The sequence below is a fragment of the Nycticebus coucang genome, chromosome 7, assembly GCF_027406575.1.
Source record: "Nycticebus coucang isolate mNycCou1 chromosome 7, mNycCou1.pri, whole genome shotgun sequence".
Classification (NCBI taxonomy): Eukaryota; Metazoa; Chordata; class Mammalia; order Primates; family Lorisidae; genus Nycticebus; species Nycticebus coucang.
In genome coordinates, this window is record NC_069786.1 from 128,976,338 (window position 1) to 128,998,093 (window position 21,756).

General features: G+C 40.3%; 1 protein-coding gene and 1 pseudogene across 11 annotated transcripts in view; both read left to right on the plus strand.

Annotated features, from left to right (window-relative positions):
* DIS3L2 (DIS3 like 3'-5' exoribonuclease 2) overlaps positions 1 to 21,756 on the plus strand; it is a 408,739-nt gene that overhangs the window by 85,416 nt on the left and 301,567 nt on the right. The window lies entirely within an intron of this gene.
* On the plus strand, positions 470 to 2,242 carry LOC128590420 (heterogeneous nuclear ribonucleoprotein U-like protein 1; annotated as a pseudogene).

The window sequence follows — 21,756 nt, forward strand, 5'->3', positions numbered from 1 at the left end:
TTTTGATTAACCATAATAAGTTTATCCCATTATTTTCCTTCTTTAATACCCTAATATACAGTACATTACAAATAAGCATATATAAGCCCTATGGGTACTGAAAATGATTGCTAACTTTTTGGTGCTTACGTGTATCAGGTACTGTGTTTAGTGCCTTACACCATTTCTTACTGCACTGTCATCTCTGTCCCTGTATTGTGAATGAGAAAACGAGGGCTTAGTTTACACATCTTATTTAATGAACATATTACTAAGAAGTATAGAGCTGGGATTCAGATTTACATCTCCCGATTTCATGATCACTTTAATATTTGTTATTCCAGAGATATCAAGGAGAGTTATTTGACCTACAAATAGATAAATAGCTAATATAAATATTAGCATAAATTTAGAAAATAGCAATATATGCTTTAGCATTAGGTAGTATCTTAAGTTGCTATCACAGGTAAAGCTGACTCTATTAATTGAAATGACCAAAGGCCTAGTATTAGTCTCAGAAAATAAACAATTTATTAAAAAAATTAGAACTCTGGGCCATGTGTGCTTTGAAACGAAGATCAGTGAGGAAATATCTGAGAAGCACTTTCCAGCTACACAGCCTGACCCCCATGTCGTCCATGTTGGCTGGTCCCTGGACTCTTGCAGCACCCAGCTAGGCGAAGAGCCTTTCTCATGTGGCTGTGGAGGCACTGGGAAGAAACCTACCAATAGCCGGTTTGACAGCTACACAGACAAGTTTGCAGAGAATGATGTGATTGGCTGCTTTGTGGATTTTGAATGTGGAAATGATGTGGAACTTTCATTTATTAAGAATGGGAAGTGGATGGGCATTGGCTTCCGAATCCAGAAGGAAGCTTTAGGGGGTCAGGCCCTCTACACTCATGTCCTGGTGAAGAATTATGCAGTGGAGCTCAACTCTGGGCAGAGGGCAGAGCCTTACTGTTCTGTCCTCCCAGGGTTTATCTTCATCCAGCACCTTCCCCTTAGTGAGTGGATCTGGGCACCATTGGACCAAAGAGTAAGGCAGAACGTGAGATTCTGATGATGGTAGGCCTCCGTGCTGCTGCCAAGACCACGGTGGGCCATTAAACATGCAGCTTCCAGCCCTTCTAAGAAGTACAACACCAAAGCCCTCATGGATAAAATGTGGGTGATGGGCCTGTGTCGGCAGCAGAACTATGCTGGCTGCTGGGATGTTGTGATATGCAGGCCACCCAGTGGCTCAACCGCCTTATCCAGATTGCTGCCTGCAAGAAACGAAGTTATATCCTAGATCAGACATATGTTATGAGTCAGCCTAGGGATGAAAAATGGGACCATTTGAAGGCTTCCAGCGCAAAGCTATTGTAATTTGTCACACTGATGAAGACCTGAAAGACTGAACAATAAAGCGAATTGATGAGGAAGGGAAGGATGTCCCTGATCGTGCAGTCTCAGAAATGAAAGCCAACTTCACCTTGCCAGATGTTGGGGACTTCCTGGATGAGCTGCAGTGGGAAGAAGCAGACAAGTGGGTGAGGCAATACAATGTAGAAGGCTGCAAGGCTGGGTCACCCCCTGAGAAGTGCCTTTCGGGGCCATGGGGGTGACGGTGGCTTTCAGCAACTGAGGCCCCCCTGCAGGCAACCTAGGAGGCTTCCAGAACCAAGGACAAGGCAACTGCCGAGGAGGTTTCAACACTGTGGAGATGGTGGCTGTAGCCAGAACCACTAGGATAACAACAACCGGGATAACAACAGCTTCAATAACCGAGACAGCTACAACCGGGCTCCCCATCAACAGCCACCACCACAGCAACTGCTGCCACCACAACCACAACCCCAGCAGCCTCCATAGCCGCCCAGCTACAGCCCTGCTTGGAATCCCCCAGGAGCCAGCAGCTACAATAAGAACAGCAATATCCCCTAGCTTGAGAGCCAATACCAGCACCCCCACTGTTAGCAGTTATAGCCCTCCACAGCAAAGTTACAGCCAGCTACCCTACAACCAAGGAGGTTACAGCCAGGGCTACACAGCCTCACCTCCACCACCTCCTCCACCACCTCACTACAACCCAGCCCCCTATACCCCACCACCAACCCCCACTGCACAGACCTACCCTCAGCCCAACTATAACCAGTATCAGTATGCCCAGCAGTGGAACCACTACTATCAGAACCAGGGCCAGTGGCCACCATACTATGGGAATTATGACTTTGGGAGCTACTCCCGGAACATATAGGGTGGCGTAAACACACAGTAGCCAGTATGCCCCAGAGGCTCCCGGAGGCCTCTGCCGGCATCCTCCACCAGTGCCTGCCATGGCCCCTCCTCTACTCCCGTGATGTCCGTTGGTGCTGGGGATGGGGTCATCCCAGGCTGCCTTCCTCCGGCCCACTGCCTCTCTTGTGAGGGGCTTCTTCCCCCTACAGAGGGCCAGGCATTTTTTTCCTCTAGATTCAACCAGGAAAATAAATGACCTTTTATTTTCTTTTTCTCTCCCCTTAACCCTCTAACCTCCCACCCCCTGTTCTTCCTGCCTTCTTCCTTTTGACTAAATAATTCCACCCCCTCCTTGGTCATACATTGAGGCTATGACGACTGAGGAATGGGAGACCCCTTTCTTATTCACTCATCCCAACCTTGCTCCAGCCCCTCAGCTTCCCAAACCTTCAGGCAGTTGGTTGTAAATTCTTCCTGGATCTGTTTTACTGTCAATTTTTCAGCATTAAAAAAATAAATAAATAAAAAACTTAAAAAATTAAAAAAGAAATGTGGAAGGAGGAAGCAGTGACTTTTTTTGGGGTAATTATGCTTTTTCTTAATTTTTAGAATTTGTCCATTTTACTATGGGTCAGCTGTTGATATTTTTCATGAAGATAATAATTTCTTTGCTGAGTTCAGATGACCCAGGTGACCGAGGAAAAGCTACACCCTCAACAAAACACACAAAAAACAAAAACCACAGAATCATTAACCTAACTTTTTATACAGTGTTTCAGTTTCCCGTAACTTTGTATACAAGCTTTTGTGTTCAGTTGAATTGTAACTGCTTTTTGTATTGGAGAGTGTGTGACTATTATAGTTTCTGGTGGGGATTAAGTGGTTGAGAGGGAAGAAGGGGAGGTAGGAGAGTCTCCTTCCCTTTAGAACATGAAGTTTCTCTAGCTGCCTCTTCATTGGTCTCCCAGGTGCCAGACCCAGAAGTTTTTCCCACAGTAAACCTCTGATTAGTTTTACTTACCCTTGACCCAGTTAAATTCTTATGGTCATATTTTAGGACTGAGAAGTAGTATAGCTTATCAGGGCATATGGAGACAGGTGTTGAGAAGGAGTCAGAACCTTACCAGACATCTACTCTAGATTCTGGATGAGATACTAGGAGGGCTGACCCTCTTAGGTTGAATCAGAAGTATAGCTTGCTGGTCAAGGCACAGAGTCAAAGGGGTTACAGACCCAGATACCTTCCTGGCTCATTGGCAGCAGATCCCAAATTCACAATGGCACAGGTAATTCAGAAGGCAGGTGGGCAGTTGTCATGTGGAAGAAAGCAGATTCTTAGGACTTGAGGGCAGAGTTCTAATTCTGGGAATGTGAGACTATCCTATTATAAGCAGAATGCCCACTGGGCTGGGAGTCAAGGACAGGGTTTGATCCCCAGGTTAGAGCCTCATTCGGAGCAAGACACAAAGTAGAAGAGCAGCTCTGAACCACAATTCTAGGCTTTTTGTGGGTATACCAAAGGACACTTAGCTCTGGCACCTTAGATCTGGGAGGTAGGTTAAAAACCAAGCCCTTTCATAGAGAAACCAAAGTTCTTTAAATATTGCCTAGCTTGGCTGGGAACTAGTTGTTGTCAACCTGTGATTGGCCTAGAGAAAGTCATGAGAGTGAAGGAAACCTCCAAGAGTATGTTAAAATTAGACTCCATTCGGTAAAACAATGTGAAATAGAACCTGACTAGCTGAATAGGTGGATTTCAAGTGAAAATTTTACTCATTTGCAACTTTGCTTCTATCTTCTTTTTACTGTGTTTTAAAAATATAGTAAAGAATCTACTTGATATATTGACATCTACTGGAAATCTATGATACTGGGAACCCATTCATTTATCCCACATGTATTTGTTGAGCACTCACATTGTACTGAGAAGATAAAAGTGGCAATGAATCAGTCAAGTACTTTGTTGGCTAAGTCTAAATTCTCTTGAGACAGCATTATTTCACCTAGCTTACAGCAGAGTAAACTCTACATGACTTACAGGTAGGGATCAGGGGCGATTATTCTATACTTTCTAGCATGTCTGTTGTGAGTTACTAAGACAACTTATTTTTATGCAGAGATATGAACACTTTAGCAAGGGAGTAATAGAAGTATAGGTGAGTATTTTGGAAGAGATTGGCACAGAAAAAAGGAAATAACTTGAGTTTGAAAGAATAAAGGAAGTGTTGATAGCAGTGACTGACTACTCTTGTTACAAATTAAACAAACAAAAAAAATCAAAGTGTACATTTAATCCCTTATTTTCAGTGGCTGGTTCAAAACTTCTTAAAGTCACATGAAATTGGTCTAATACAGTAAATTGTTTCCTTTAAGTGATTGTTTTAAAGTTTTTTCTTCCAAGTTCTTCTTTAAATACGCACCCATCATACTAGATTATATTTAATCCAATCTCTTATATAACCACTATCATTTTGGATTGTTCTCAGTTCCAGTGGAATTAGGATTTCTTAGAACTGTTTGGTTTCTTGGCCTGCATGGCAAGCATAAAAAAGACTTGGAAGGTACTTAATGATGGAAGGCAAGGTCTTTGGAGCCTCTACCCAGACAAGTATAGTAGGAAAGGTATATCCACTACCATGATCAGATTTTCCCAAGATTGTTATATACACAAGCCTATTTTTAACAGTCATCTTTTCTTGTTCATTATTGCCAGCTCTGGGATCAGATACTTCAGGTTCTTGCCTGCTTTAAACATGTCTTCAGATCTCTGTAATTCAAATTGAAATGTCTAAAATAAGGAATGTACCATTTAAGGATAGAGTAGCTTATTTGTGCTGGGAAACTCCCAATTAATATTTTAGGGTTATTTGCTAGAAAACTTACAATTCATTTTTCTTTAATGCCTTGGAGATGGTTTGATGAAATTCACATTCATTATAATGAATGAGTGAATGTAGATAAAGTGCTTACAGCAATGATAGCACATTGTAAGTGCTTCAGAAATATTGGATATTACTACTATTCTTTTTAGAAATGAGGACTGAGAATCATAGTTGGCCAAGATTTGATATGATAAATCATTTATTATTTCTATCTCTTGAGTGTATCACTGATAACACTTATAGCAGACATAAAATATTGACATAAAATGTTGGTGTCTCAGATGTCTCTTTGAGCTATCTGAATTTCTGGACAATTGTATGGTAGGCAAGGTTATACTCTGGAATGTATGGTTTATTTCTTGCTTATGCTCATTGACCATCAGGATTATCTAGGAAGTATGCTTTGCATTATCTTTAGTCCAGTGCCCCAGCAGGATGTAACAGATACCATCAGAATATTTCCTTTTTCTGTGGCAGAAGAATATAGCCAAGGAGGGCTGCATTTAAAATGCCTTGGTCTGGTGCCCATCGATAAATAAATTGGATTAATAAATTGTGGTATATGTACACCATGGAATATTATGGATTAATAAATTGTGGTATATGTACCCCATGGAATATTATGCAGCCTTAAAGAAAGATGGAGACTTTACCTTTTTCTTGTTTACTTGGATGGAGCTGGAACATATTCTCCTTAGTAAAGTATCTCAAGAATGGAAGAAAAAGTATCCAATGTACTCAGCCCTACTATGAAACTAATTTATGGCTTTCACATGAAAGCTATAACCCAGTTATAACCTAAGAATAGGGGGAAGGAGGAAGGGGAGGGGAGGAAGGAAGATGGGCGGAGGGAGGGTGATTGGTGGGATTACACCTGCGGTGCATCTTACAAGGGTACATGTGAAACTCACTAAATGTAGAATATAACTGTCTTAACACAATAACTAAGAAAATGCCCAGAAGGCTATGTTAACCAGTGTGATGAAAACATGTCAAACTGTGTATAAAACCAATGTATGATTGCATTAATGTACACAGCTATGATTTAATATTAATAAAAAAAGAAAATATGTCAAATGGTCTATAAAACCAGTGTATGATGCCCCATGATCGCATTAATGATCATGAGCTTAATCTATGGTTTTTATTAACTCAGCTATGAGTTAATAAAAAATAACATAAAATAAAATGCCTTGGTCCTGAAGTGATGGAGTCTCTTCTGCTTATAGCTTATTAGCCAGAATGAGTCACCTGGCCCTACCCAACCATTGAGGGCCAAGAAATGGAATCTTATCATGTATCTGCAAGTAGGAATAGTAGGATATATCTGGTAAACTGTGCTAATCTCACTGGATTAATTAGGTTCATTATATGTTGCATTCCTGATTAGCCATCTGAGAAGCATATGCCACTGGTCTTGGCAAATGCTTCTATCTCTTACTCCAAATTCATTTCCACTATTAAAAATAGAATTTAGGTTTACCTGAAAACAGTCTAGATCAGCAGTTCTCACCTGTGGGTCATGACCCATGGGAAATGTATTAAAGGGCTGTGGCATTAGGAAGGTTGAGAACCATTGATCTAGATGGTCTTTAAAATCATATTTAATTTCTTTAAAGTACAATGTGTGATACAAAGTAAATTTTTTGCTTTGAATTTAGGTAATGGTGCAATGTTGCAGTTTTTGTTAAGTGGAAGGAGAAGTTCTGGCATTTTGGTAATACTTACAAACCATACAAAGTTATCATTCATAGTTGTATTACAACATTGCTGCTTGCTACTGCTATTGTTCAAATTCTCACTTTTTATTTAAAAAAATTTGTATTACAACATTGCTGCTTGCTACTGCTATTGTTCAAATTCTCACTTTTTATTTAAAAAAAATTTGTATTACAACATTGCTGCTTGCTACTGCTATTGTTCAAATTCTCACTTTTTATTTAAAAAATTTCAGTAGTTTTGGGTGGCGCCTGTGGCTCAGTGAGTAGGGAGGGCGCCAGCCCCATATACTGAGGGTGGTGGGTTCAAACCCAGCCCCGGCTGAACTGCAACCAAAAAATAGCCGGGTGTTGTGGCGGGCGCCTGTGGTCCCAGCTGCTTGGGAGGCTGAGGCAGGAGAATTATGGAAGCCCAAGAGCTAGAGGTTGCTGTGAGTCCTGTGACATCATGGCACTCTACCGAAGGCGGTAAAGTGAGACTCTTCTCTACAAAAAAAAAAAAATTTCAATAGTTTTATCCTATGCCTGATAGAAACTAGTAATGATTTATGACATATATATAACTGCCTTATAGGCTGTATTATGTATAAAGGTAGGAATGTTATCTACAAAGGCATGAAAGCTTGAGAAAACATGGAAGATCTGGAAAACTAAAGTTTGGAGATTAAAATGCAAGATAGTGATACATGGTATAAAGTGGCAGGCCAGGCTGGTGTGTGGAGAGGTGGGGGTGGGTGTCACATCATGAATTATTTTACTGTGTAAGGGAGTTTAGGTATTGTCGTGTAGGTACTGGGGAGTCATTCAAGAATTTTGAAGAGAAAGAGATAGTTAAATTTGCATTTTAAGTATTTGATGGTAGGGAGGAGGATTTAAAGCAGCATTTTTTCAACTTTTTTAATCTTACAGCACACTTGAACCTACAGTTAAACTTCCATGGCACACTTAAATTATGTTGAACTTTTTACAAAAATAATTTAATTGGTGGCACCCCTAGCTTAGTGTTGTAGGTCGCCAGCCACACACACTGAGGCTGGTGGGTTCCAACCTACCCCAGCCAGCTAAAACAACAATGGCAACTGCAACAGAAAAATAGCCGGGCATTGTGGCGGGTGCCTTTAGTCCCAGCTGCTTGGGAGGCTGAGGCAAGAGAATCGCTTAAGCCCAAGAGTTTGAGGTTGCTGTGAGCTGTGATGCTACAGCACTCTACTCAGGTTGATAGCTTGAGACTCTGTCTCAAAAAAAAAAAAAAATTAATTAATGGTCTTTAAAAATTTTCACAGCACACTGGTTGAAAATCACTGATTTAAAGGAATGAGGGAAAATTGGTAGGAATCTGCAAGAAAGTTAGGTGTTAAGAAAGTCTTAGGGAGGCAAGTCATGGTGATCATGAGGAATGCAAGGAAGAGATGAATTTAAGACTGTTTAATAAGTGAGAACATGGTGATTGGATATAGGAGATGAGGGATAGGGAAGAAGCTAGAATGATTTTTATTACTTCAGGCTCAGGTAATTGAGGGGTAGCTTACTTTGCCAAGGTAGAATCTAGGAAACGAAACAGAGACAGAGGTTAGGTTAGGATGATGAGTTCATTTGGACCTGTTGAGTTTCAGATGCCTGAGGGCATATAGGTATATAAAGCTAGGAGGCTTTTAGGTATTAGAATTTGGAGGTCAGAAGTGAGATCTTGGCGATAGGTAGAGATTTATAACCTCAAATTGGTGTTTTATGGAGAGAGAAAAGAACACAGCCTGAGGATGGAGACTGAGGGACATCAAAACTTAATAGGTGTGCAGAGGAAGAGGATACAGTAAAGCACTGAGAAGTGGTGACTAGAAAGAAAGAACACCAAGAGAGAATGTTATGCCAGAAACCAAGACAAGGGGGCGTCTGAAGGATGAGGAGGAAGCAGCACTGTGTTGCTCCAGTGAGCAGGTTTCCTAAGAAGTTAGATTTGACTAATATGGAGGCATCTGTGACATTGATCAGAGCCATTTTAATGGGGTAGAAAATGCAGAAACCAAATCCTGATCAGTGAAGGAGTACATGAAGGAGACTGAGCCAGGGTAGTGATTTAAGAATAAGAGACAGATGATGGTTACTGTTAGAGAAACTTTCCTTAAACGTGATGTCTTTAGTTGGATTTCCTAGGGGCAGAGCTTGAAATGGAGAGTTTTGGTCAAGTAGTCTGTTGGTAAAAAACTTCTGATCTATACCAAATGTAATTAAAATTTAATTAGGAAAATCACAACCAAGTTAGAATTCGAGAACAGAGCACTGAGAATGAACTAGAAGTGATGTTAGAAATTGGGGATGTCTAATAAGAGTGAATAGACAATGCAGCACTTAGGACCCAGGACAGAAATGGGAACACACTCCAGAGAGAGCCAGGTCAAGTTTTAGTTGCAGACGCACTGGGGACAATTGGCCAGGAGGAGGCAGGTGAGTTTTGGAGCATAGGAATCTTCTAGAGAGGAGTTGGTATGTTTTGCCCCTGTAGGTCAACTGGCGCTTACTCCTGGCAGCTTGCAGAATCTTTTCTTTTGTCTTGACTTTGGACAGGTTCATCACAATGTGTCTTGGAGAAGCTTGGTTAGAGTTGAGGTGACCTGGGGTCCAATAGCCCTCTGAAAGCAGTGTGTCAGAATCTTTGGTGATATTTGGGAAATTTTCTTTTATAATATTCTCTAGTATGGCTTCCATTCCTCTGGGGCATTCTTCTTCCCCTTCTGGAATTCCTATAACTCGTATGTTGGAACGCTTCATAAAGTCCCATAATTCTGACAGTGAACGTTCTGCTTTCTCTCTCTTCTTTTCTGCCTCTTTTACTATCTGAGTTATCTCAAAAACTTTGTCTTCTACCTCTGAAATTCTTTCTTCTGCATGGTCTAACCTGTTGCTGATACTTTCCATTGCATCTTTAAGTTCCCTGATTGTTTCAGTTCCTTCAGCTCTGCTATATCCTTTTTATATTCTTCATATCGTTCATCTCTTATTTGATTCTGTTTTTGGATATCTTTTTGGTTATTTTCCACTTTATTAGCAATTTCCTTCATTGTTTCCATCATTTCTTTCATTGTTTTCAACATATGTATTCTAAATTCCCTTTCTGTCATTCCTAACATTTCTTTATAGGTGGAATCCTCTGCAGTAGCTACCTCATGGTCCCTTGGCGGGGTTGTTCTGGACTGGTTCTTCATGTTGCCTGGAGTTTTCTGCTGATTCTTCCTCATGAGTGATTTCTTTTATCTGTTTCCTTGCCCTAATTTTCCTTTCACTTCCTCTTGCTCTTTAAGTTCTCGTGCCTGTGGACTAAGGGTTACAGGACCAGAAGGGTGAGAAGGTTGAAGAGCAAAAAAGGGATGAAAGAAAGGAGGACCGAGTGATAAGAAAAAAAAAAAGAAAAATAGAGAAAGGAGAGGGGGTGGTTAAAAGGAATACTGACAAAAAGAAGAGAGGCACAGAAAGAGGGAGACAGAGCAATATAGGTGTACAGTAGGGTACTTTGACAGAACCTTAAAAAAAAACCACTTTCTGGGGGTGCCCAACTGTTGGGTGGTTCCCTTGAGGTCAGCAGCTCTTTGCTAACCTGATCAGACACAGTACCCCACCTCCACCAAGTAGAGAGGAAAGACAAAAGTGCTATAAATCAAACCAAAACAAGCAAACGGAAAACTTTACGGGATAAAATTGGGTGGAAAACCAAATAATAGCTGTAGAAACACTAACAAAAATGAAGTTCTAATTATTGAAATAGGCAGCAATGGGAAATTATAATTAAACTAGAAAAATTGAGAAAGAAAAAGGATCTGTATGGAAAAGGTTGAACTTAAAAAACAAAACAACAATCAACATCATCAAAATAAACAAAAAAAACAACCAAACCAAAAAAAAAAAAAAAAAACACAACCAAAAACAAAGCAGTATGTATATGTCATTGAATATTGTCTGGGCAACACGTGGTCTTCTGGGGTATGAGATGTTAATCACAGTTCTGATACGACTGGAGGCTGCTAGTTTCTCAAACCCCAGCAGGTAGACACCCTAAATCTCTCTTCAGCCCACTTAAAAGGCACTTTGAACTTGTTCACTTGCTGAGCAGAAGCTTTCCCAGGGAAGTGCTTGTCGCTGGAATCACTGCTGAAGTGGCTATCCACTTACCCTGTGTGCCAAAACTGGTCTCCCTCTGCCCCCAAGGGTTAGGGCTGCAAGGCGGCTCAGACCCCGCCCTTAGGCTACTTGGTCGCTGGGTTACCAGCTCCCACTCAATTCTAGCTCTGTGACCCTGAGGGCGGAGCTTGCCGGGGCAGATCGCTCACAATGGCTCCCTGTGACCCAGAGTCAAACACTATTAGCTCCGTCTGGGTCAGCGGCTCAGACTGGGGCCCCAGACAAAGGCCAAAGTTCTCTGCACTCCCGCTCAGGCTCTCCCCAAGGTAGTTCAGCTGAGTGCCAAGTCCAAAGACACCAAAACAGTTCACAGATAAGGTCTTTCTGGTTTGCAGTCTCGCTGCTACTGAACTTACAGTTGCGGGCGGGTTTAGACGGATTGAACACACGCGACCACTTGCCGGTTTTCCACTGTTTTAGTCCTCCTCTTGGGGTCCAGAAGTCTCTCGCTGACTCCCTGTATCCTCTCAGGGGTGATGATAGGCAGATCCCACCAGCCAGAGATGCCTGGAGTCCTATCTCCCCAGACTCACTGTGCCCAGATGCAAGGAAGCTGTGAGGCTTCTTTTCTAAGGGCCTAATCCCATCCAGGAGAGAGGAGCCCTCATGACGTCATCATGTCTTAATGGCCTCACCTTCTATTGGCAACACCTGAATTTTGGAGGGGCTGCATTAAACCATAGCACCCTCATTGAAGGAACACAGAAGTGAACTGGATACCGTCACAACAATGGTGCATAGTAATTTCTCTTCCTGGAACCATTGGTGAAGTGAGGTCTAGTTGTTCGTAATACATTGTGGTGGATTATCTGAAGTCTGTAAACACAATAGTTTCTGGTCCTTTGGGATAATTTGTAGTGTCTTTTGAAAGTGTGAACGTTAAGCCTGGGTATATTGTCTTCGGGCCTTCTGTCAGTCATCTCTAATGCATACTTGGTGTTGGATATGGTATTCCTTTGGGGTAATCAGGGTTCTTGGAGTTCAAAGTGTGGTCTGTGTGCCTGCAGCGTTGTAGAATCTCAGGCTCCACCTCAAGTCCCATTGAATTCAACATTTAAAGTCTACATTTAAATAATCCCAAGTGGGAGTAACAGCTTCCCTGCAACTTGGAACAGTGAGTCTAGGGAGACAAGACTCCAGGCATCTCTGGCTGGTGGGATCTGCCTATAATCATCCCTTTGAGGATACAGGGAGCCAGCAAGGGACTTCTGGACCCCAAGAGGAGGACAAAAACAATGGAAAACAGGCTAGTGGTTGCGTGTGTTCGATCAACCTAATCACGCTGGCAACCGTAAGTACAAGCAGCAGTGAGACTGCAAACCGGAAAGGCCTTACCTATGAACTGTTTTGGTGTTCCTGGACTTGGCACTCAGTTGAACTGCTTTGGGGAGAGCTTGAGCAGGAGTGTGGAGAACTTTGGGCATTGTCTGGGGCCCCAGACTGAGCCACTGAGCTGGGCGCAGGAAGCCATTGTGAAAGAACTGCCCCGGCAAGCTCCACCCTCAGGGTCTCAGAGCAAGGATTGGGCAGGTCAAAGTAACCTACTGACTGAGCAGCCTAAAGGCGGGGACTGAGCTGCCTTACAGCCTTAATCCTTAGGGGCAGAGCAAGAGAGTTTTGGCACACTGGAGCCTTGGGCTGTTGCCCTGGGTAGAGTGCTGTGACGTCACAGCTCATAGCAACCCCAAACTCCTGGGCTTGGCACTGCCCAGACCTCCATAAGAGCTGTGCAGCGACCCCTGACTGGTGACCCACACCCACTGGGCCTCAGCATTCCCTGACCAGGAACTGCGGGAGCCACGCAACCCTGCGTCCTGCCTCCTGTGTCCTCCCAGCTTCCACACTAGCCCGTTCATCTGGACAGGGACTCTGGTAGCTGCATGTCCTTTGGAGCCCTCCCTGCCTCTGCGCAGAGCTCTTCTCCTGGCCAGAGACCGCTGGAGCCTTGGGCTCTCTGTGAGAAAGTCACTGGGCGTCTGGCACTCCCAGAACCATGCGCACCACCCCCAGCCATGTTGCTGGATCCGGGTGTGTCACAAACTGGAGCTGCTTCCACAACCAGAACCCCCTAGCTAGAGCAGCCCCAGAGGAATTACACAGGGTCACTCCCTACAAAGATCCAGCAACAATAGAGTGATCCCGCTGGGGTCTAATCTTGGAGAGACACCTCCCCAACTCTGAGGATGGCCAGAGGCAACGGTGAAAAACAATCATTAGGCGAAATCAACAGAAAAACTCTGGCAATATGAATAATCAGGGTAGATCAACTCCCCCAAGGATCAATGGGGCAGAAACAGCACAAGACCCCATGCACAAACAAATAGCTGAGATGTCAGAAGTTGAATTCAGGATCTGGATAGCAAATAAGGTCGAATTAGAATTCCAAAAGTTATCTCAAGAATTCAGCGGATTCAAAGATCAAATGACCACAGATTTCGACACATTGAGACAAGAAGTTGCAGCCCTCAAAGATCTGAGAAACACAGTACAGAACAGAATGGAGCAAGCAGAAGAAAGGATTTCTGACATTGAAGACAAAGCTTTCGAACGCTCCCAAACCCTCAAAGAAGAAGAGAAATGGAGAGCAAAAACAGACCATTCTCTCAGAGAGCTCTCGGATAATTTGAAGAAAACCAATATTCGTCTTATAGTGATCCCCGAAAGTGACGAAGTGGCTTCACAAGGCACAGAGTCTCTTCTCCATGAGGTTATGAAAGAGAACTTTCCAGACATGCCAAGAGATTCCGAAATTCAGATAGCAGACAGTTTCAGAACTCCAGCACGACTCAACCCAAATAAGACATCCCCAGACGCATCATAATCAATTTCACTAAAGTTAATATGAAGGAGAAAATTCTGAAAGCAGCCAGACGAAAGAAAACCATTATCTACAAGGGGAAGAACATCAGAACAACTGCAGATCTCTCTGATGAAACCTTTCAAGCGAGAAGAGGATGTTCATCAACTTTTAATCTCCTAAAACAAAATAACTTTCAACCCAGGATCCTGTACCCAGCTAAACTGAGCTTCATTTATAATGGAGAAATTAAATACTTCAATGACATTCACATGTTGAAGAAATTTGCCACAACTAAACCAGCTCTGCAGGACATTCTTAGACCAATCCTCCATAAAGACCAGCGTAATCCTCCACGGCAAAAGTAAACCCACCCAAAAAATTTTTGATCAAATTCCAACATCCACAGTCGCAAAAGGATTAAAAATGTCCACAGGACTCTCGAAAGGCTTATAAATACTCTCAATTAATATGAATGGTTTAAATTGTCCTCTAAAGCGGCATAGGTTGGCGGACTGGATACAAAAACTCAAGCCAGATATCTGCTGCATCCAAGAATCGCATCTTACATTAAAAGATAGATATAGACTCAAGGTGAAGGGATGGTCATCAATATTCCAGGCAAATGGAAAGCAGAAAAAAGCAGGCGTTGCAATCCTGTTCGCAGACGCAACAGACTTTAAACCAACCAAAATAACTAAGGATAAGGATGGACACTTCATATTTGTTAAAGGTAATACTCAATATGATGAGATCTCAATTATTAATATTTAAGCACCCAACCACAACGCACCTCAATTTATAAGAGAAATTCTAATAGACATGAGCAACTCGATTTCCTCCACTTCCATCGTAGTTGGAGATTTTAACACCCCTTTAGCAGTCCTGGATAGATCCTCCAAAAAGAAGCTAAGCAAAGAAGTTTTAGATTTAAACTCAACCATGCAACATCTGGACTTAACAGACATCTACAGAACATTTCATCCCCAAAAAACTGAATACACATTCTTCTCATCAGCCCACGGAACATACTCCAAAATCGACCACATCCTAGGCCACAAATCTAACTTCAACAAATTAAAAAAAATAGAAATCATTCCTTGCATCGTCTCAGACCATCGTGGAATAAAAGTTGAACTAAATAACAACAGGAACCTGCATACCCATACAAAAACATGGAAGCTAAACAACCTTATGCTGAAGGATAGATGGGTTATAGACGAGATTAAGAAGGAAATCACCATATTTTCGGAACAAAACAACAATCAAGGCATGAACTACCAGAACCTCTGGGATACTGCAAAGGCAGTCCTAAGAGGGAAATTTATAGCACCACAAGCCTTCCTCAAGAAAACGGAAAGAGAGGAAGTCAGTAACTTAATGGAACATCTCAAGCAACTGGAGAAAGAAGAACACTTCAACCCCAAACGCAGCAGAAGAAAAGAAATAACCAAAATCAGAGCAGAATTAAATGAAATTGAAAACAAAAGAATTATACACCAGATCAATAAATCCAAAAGCTATTTCTTTGAAAAGATCAATAAAATAGATAAACCTTTGGCCGACCTAACCAGGAAAAAAAGAATAAAATCTCTAATTTCATCAATCAGAAATGGTAATGATGAAATAACAACAGGCCCCTCAGAAATTCAAAAAATCCTTAACGAATACTGCAAGAAACTCTACTCTCAGAAATATGAAAGTCTGAAAGAAATCGACCAATACCAAGAAGCACGCCACCTACCAAGACTTAGCCAGAACGAAGTGGAAATGTTGAACAGGCCTATATCAAGTTCTGAAATAGCATGAACTATACAAAATCTCCCTAAAAAAAAAAAAAAGAAGCCCAGGACCAGATGGCTTCACGTCAGAATTCTACCAAACATTTAAAGAAGAACTAGTACCTATACTACTACACCTCTTCCAAAATACAGAAAAAGAAGGAATATTACCCAACACATTCTACGAAGCAAACATCACCTTGATCCCCAAACCAGGGAAAGACCCTACAAGAAAAGAAAATTATAGACCAATATCACTAATGAATATTGATGCTAAAATACTCAATAAGATCCTAAGAAACAGAATCCAACAACACATCAAAAAAATTATACATCATGACCAAGTCGGATTTATCCCAGGGTCTCAAGGCTGGTTCAATATACGTAAGTCTATAAATGTAATTCAACACATAAACAAACTTAAAAATAAAGACCATATGATTCTTTCAATTGATGCAGAAAAATCTTTTGATAATATCCAGCATCCCTTCATGATCAGAGCACTTAAGAAAATTGGTATAGAAGGGACATTTGTTAAACTTATAGAGGCCATCTACAGCAAACCCACAGCCAATATCGTATTGAATGGAGTTAAATTGAAATCATTTCCACTTAGATCAGGAACCAGGCAAGGTTGCCCATTGTCTCCATTGCTCTTTAACATTGTAATGGAAGTTTTAGCCATTGCATTAGGGAAGAAAAGGCGATCAATGGTATCCACATAGGGTCAGAAGAGATCAAACTTTCACTCTTCACAGATGATATGATCGTATATCTGGAAAACACTAGGGATTCTACTACAAAACTTTTAGAAGTGATCAAGGAATATAGCAATGTCTCAGGCTACAAAATCAACACCCATAAATCTGTAGTCTTTATATATACCAACAATAACCAAGCCGAAAAAACAGTCAAGGACTCTATTCCTTTCACAGTAGTGCCAAAGAAGATGAAATATTTGGGAGTATACCTAACAAAGGATGTGAAAGATCTCTACAAAGAGAACCTGAAACTCTAAGAAAAGAAATAGCTGAAGATGTTAACAGATGGGAAAAACGTACCATGCTCATGGCTGGGAAGAATCAACATTGTTAAAATGTCCATACTGCCCAAAGCAATATATAATTTTAATGCAATTCCTATTAAAGCTCCATTGTCATACTTTAAAGATCTTGAAAAAATAATACTTTGTTTTTTATGGAATCAGAAAAAGCCTCAAATAGCCAAAACATTACTGAGCAATAAAAACAAAGCTGGAGGAATCAGGCTACCCTACCTGAGACTGTACTATAAATCCATAGTGATCAAAACAGCATGGTACTGGCACAAAAGCAGAGAAGTAGATGTCTGGAACAGAATAGAGAACCAAGAGATGGATCCAGCTACTTACTGTTATTTGATCTTTGACAAGCCAATTAAAAACATTCAGTGGGGAAAAGATTCCCTATTTAACAAATGGTGCTGGGTAAACTGGCTGGCAACCTGTAGAAGATTGAAACTGGACCCACACCTTTCACCATTAACTAAGATAGACTCTCACTGTATAAAAGATTTAAACTTAAGACATGAAACTATAAAAATACTTGAAGAAAGTGCAGGGAAATCTCTTGAAGGAATTGGCCTGGGTGAATATTTTATGAGGAGGACTCCCCAGGCAATTGAAGCAGTATCAAAAATACCTTACTGGGAACTGATCAAACTAAAAAGCTTCTGCACAGCCAAGAGCATAGTAAGTAAAGCAAGCAGACAGCCCTCAGAATGGGAGAAGATATTTGCAGGTTATACCTCCAATAAAGGTCTAATAACCAGAATCCACAGAGAACTCAAATCTATTAGCAAGAAAAGAACACGTGACCCCATTTCAGGGTGGGCAAGGGACTTAAAGAGAAACTTCTCTAAAGAGGACGGACGCAAAATCTACAAACACATGAAAAAAAGCTCATCATCCTTAATCATCAGAGAAATGCAAATCAAAACTACTCTGAGATATCACTTATCACTCTTAAGCCCAGTAAGAGTAGCCCACATAACAAAATCCCAAAACCAGAAATGTTGGTGTGGATGTAGAGGAAAGGGTACACTTCTACACTGCTGGTGGGAATGCCCACTAATACGTTCCTTCTGGAAGGATGTTTGGAGAATACTTAGAAACCTAAAAATAGACCTGCCATTTGATTCTATAATTCCCTTACTAGGTTTATACCCAGAAGACCAAAAGTCACAATATAACAAAGACATCTGTACCAGAATGTTTACTGCAGCCCAATTCATAATTGCTAAGTCATGGAGGAAACCCAAGTGCCTATCGACCCACGAATGGACTAGCAAATTGTGGTACATGTATACCATGGAATACTATGCAGCCTTAAAGAAAGATGGAGACTTTACCTCTTTCATGTTTACATGGATGGAGCTGGAACATATTCTTCTTAGCAAAGTATCTCAGGAATGGAAGAAAAAGTATCCAATGTACTCAGCCCTAGTATGAAGCTAAATTGTAGCTTTCACATAAAGGCTATAACCCAACTATAGCACAAGACTACGGGGAAAGGGCCAAGGAAGGGTAAGGGAGGGGGTCGGTTTTGGTGGAGGGAGGGTAATGGGTGGGGCCACATCTATGGTGCATCTTAGAATGGGTATAGGCGATTGCACTAATGTACACAGCTATGATTTAACAATAAAAAAAAAAAAAAAAGGAGGGCTGCGCCTGTGGCTCAAGGAGTAGGGCCCCTGTCCCATATGCTGGAGGTGGCGGGTTCAAACCCAGCCCGGGCCAAAAAAAAAAAAAAAAAGGAAAAGAAAATGAACAAAAAAAGAATACTTCAAATGAAAAAGAATGAACAAGCAAACTGAAATTAAAATAAATAAATAATCCCAAGTGATTTGTATGGGCATTAAATTTAGAGAAGCATTGATGTGGATGATTAAGGAAATAATTAGTCTTTGCTTTAAAAAAATTACTGTGTCACTATGGGGAAAGGAGAAATATACAGTGGCTGGAAGGTATCCAGCCATGTAATCTGACGTACATGGCTAGATACATTCCGGACAGCCATCATATATAGATGACATTATGGTAACTGGTCTTAGAGGAAAATCATGAGGGCATTGTAACTTGTTGGGGCTTCAGAGATTTGAAGTAATGATAATGATTTCCTTGTTTTAGACTCTGGATCCCTTTTGTCTTCTCCTCTCTACCTACCCAAACTCCTTTGTCCAATTAGCTTTAACAGTTAAAGGGTAGATATACATGTATTATTCTTATAGTTGTAGTAGGAAAAAAATCTACTGGTTTGTTGAAAAAAGATAGATTTCAACATATCTTGAGTTATTTTTATTCTAATGAGTATTCTGTAACCCACCTCCTTCCCCTCTTTCAGAGGTCATCTTAGTAAGTTCACACAGTCATGCCATTTCTATCTTACTGGCCTCCAGTTTTGCTCATTTTTTCCTGAAAGATTACTTCTTACATTGTGTTTGATGCATGTTTGTTACAACACAGACTTTTAATTTTTTCCCTAAACCCCTAATTGAGACCTGCTTTTAGTAGTTTCCAACATGTTTTGAAGTCTCTTTGAAAAGTAAACTTAGAGAATATTGAAAAGGTATTTCAATGTACAGAATTCCAAATTATGAACCAGCTGCTTATAACTTGAGCATTACTGATTTTCCATTTACCCTGTGCTCTTGCACTATCATATGCTAGTGTATCAGGTAGGATTAAGAAAAAGAAGATAGCTGCATTTTTTATACTGAAAGGCTGAAGAACTAGAAGGGGCAAATTTAAAGAAAAGCAGTCTAAAATGGCTTAAATGACTGTTTGAGGTTCATAAAAAAGATAAGTTGTTTTGTAATAAATGGGGCACCTGCATTTTTTTTTTGACTGATTCATTTATTTATTCATTTATTTGTTCAATAAAATCTTTTATTATTTTCTACTGTATGTTGGGCTCTGTGTTATTCCCTGAATATACAAAGAGGAACATTTTTTTTTTATTAATTTTAAATCGTAGCTGTCTACATTAATGCAATCATGGGGCACCATACATTGGTTTTATAAACAGTTTGACACATTTTCATCACACTGGTTAATATGGCCTTCCTGGCATTTTCTTAGTTATTGTGTTAAGACAGTTATATTCTACATTTACTAAGTTTCACATGTACCCTTGTAAGATGCACCGCAGGTGTAATCCCACCAATCACCCTCCCTCCCCTCCCTTTCCCCATTCCCCAAATTCTTAGGTTATAACTGGGTTGTAGCTTTCATGTGAAAGCCGTAAATTAGTTTCATAGTAGGGCTGAGTACATTGGATACTTTTTCTTCCATTCTTGAGATACTTTACTAAGAAGAATATGTTCCAACTCCATCCATGTAAACATGAATGAGGTAAAGTCTCCATCTTTCTTTAAGGCTTCATAATATTCCACGGGCACCTGCATTATTAAAATGACTTACCGTTTTTAGAGACAGGGTCTCACATTGTCACCCAGGCTGGAGTACAATGGCATGATCAGAGCTCATTGCAGACTCAAACTCCTGGGTTCAGGCAGTTCTCCTGCCTCAGCCTCCTGAGTATCTGGGACTACAGGCATGCTGGAGTCTCGCTATGTTGCCCAGGTTGGTCTCAAAGTCTTAACTTCTTAATGGATCTTTCTGCTTTGGCCTCGCAGAGTGCTGGCATTATAGATGTGAGCCACTGTGCCAGACTAACTTACAATTTGAATTATTTTTTCATTCTGACATTTTCTTGTCTTTGGTAAGAGATGGTTAGATTATGGTGAAAGTGATTACAATTTTTAAAAATTGAGATAAAATTCACATAACATAAAATTCACCATTTTAATTATTTTAAAGTACACATTGGGTTTTAGTATATTTACAATGATGTACAACCAACAGTACTATCTAATTTTAAACATTTTCATTATGCTAAGAAGATTCCTTCTGTGCATTAAGCCGTTACTCCCTATTTCCCTTCGTCCTAAATCCTGCTAACTACTAAGTTATTTTCTGTCTGTATGGATTTCTGTATTCTGGACATTTCATATAAATTTGATCATACAATATTTGTCCTTTTGTGTTCGAGTTTCTTCACTTAGCATAATGTTTGCCAGGTTCTTTCGTGTTATAGCAAACGTTAGTACTTCATTCCTTTTTATGGCTGAGCAATGTTCTTTTGTATGGATATGCCACATTGTATTTATCCTCTCATCAGTTGTTGCTGTGTGGGTTGATTCTGTTTTCTGGTTGTTATAAATAATGCTGTTGTGAACATTTCGTGTACATGATTTTTATGTGTGTTTTCAGTTCTCTTGAGCACTTGGCTAGGAGTAGAGTCATTGGGTCATAAGGTGATTCAATGTTGAACAAAAATTGCTTTTAAAGATACAGATTGCTAAAATCCTGTTCTCAAACCTTTCCAATCCAAAAGGAATTAGTCTCATGAATATATGTACAACTTAGGCCCTAAAATTATGTTGTTCTTTGGTATTTAGTCCAGTATATGAATAGTAGCTGTGTTACTCCTGTTTCTTTTTGCACATAAGTTATTATTTTTGGACATTTCAAAGTAGAACTCCTCTGTCCCCTAGCTTGTGAATTGACCTGTTGCTTCCTTGTTTTATGAGTTATTTCTAGAGCATCAGAAGTTCCCTTCTAAAAAATGTATGGATACTTTATAAGAGTTGTATATGCCTGGGTTGTTTTGGTTGCTATTGTTGAAGAAGGGTTTTTTAAATTTATGACTATTATTATTGCTTTGTAGTTATTATTGAAATGGTATATCGTTGATTATAGTTTAGGATATAGTTTATTGTTTTTTCCTAACACAAGTACTGTTTATTGTATTAGCATTTTGTGTCATTGTTATGTACTTCTAAAAATGATTGTATGCCATAAGTATACAGTATTATATATTATGTACATATATAGCTTAGTATTGTAAGCTTTTTATGTACACATTGCAATTTATTTACATAATTGTTTTAGGTACATGTAACACACTTAGTGTTCGTTATTTTTAATGCCTATGTAATATTTCATTGAGTGAGTGGATATTATATATTTTAAATATATAATATTTAGGTCCTATGTTATAGGACATTGCAGTTGTCTATAATTTTTAAAAGGTTAACATTATGTAGAACATCTTTGTATAACTTTTTGTTTCTTTTTTTTTTGGCTGGGGCTGGGTTTGAACCCG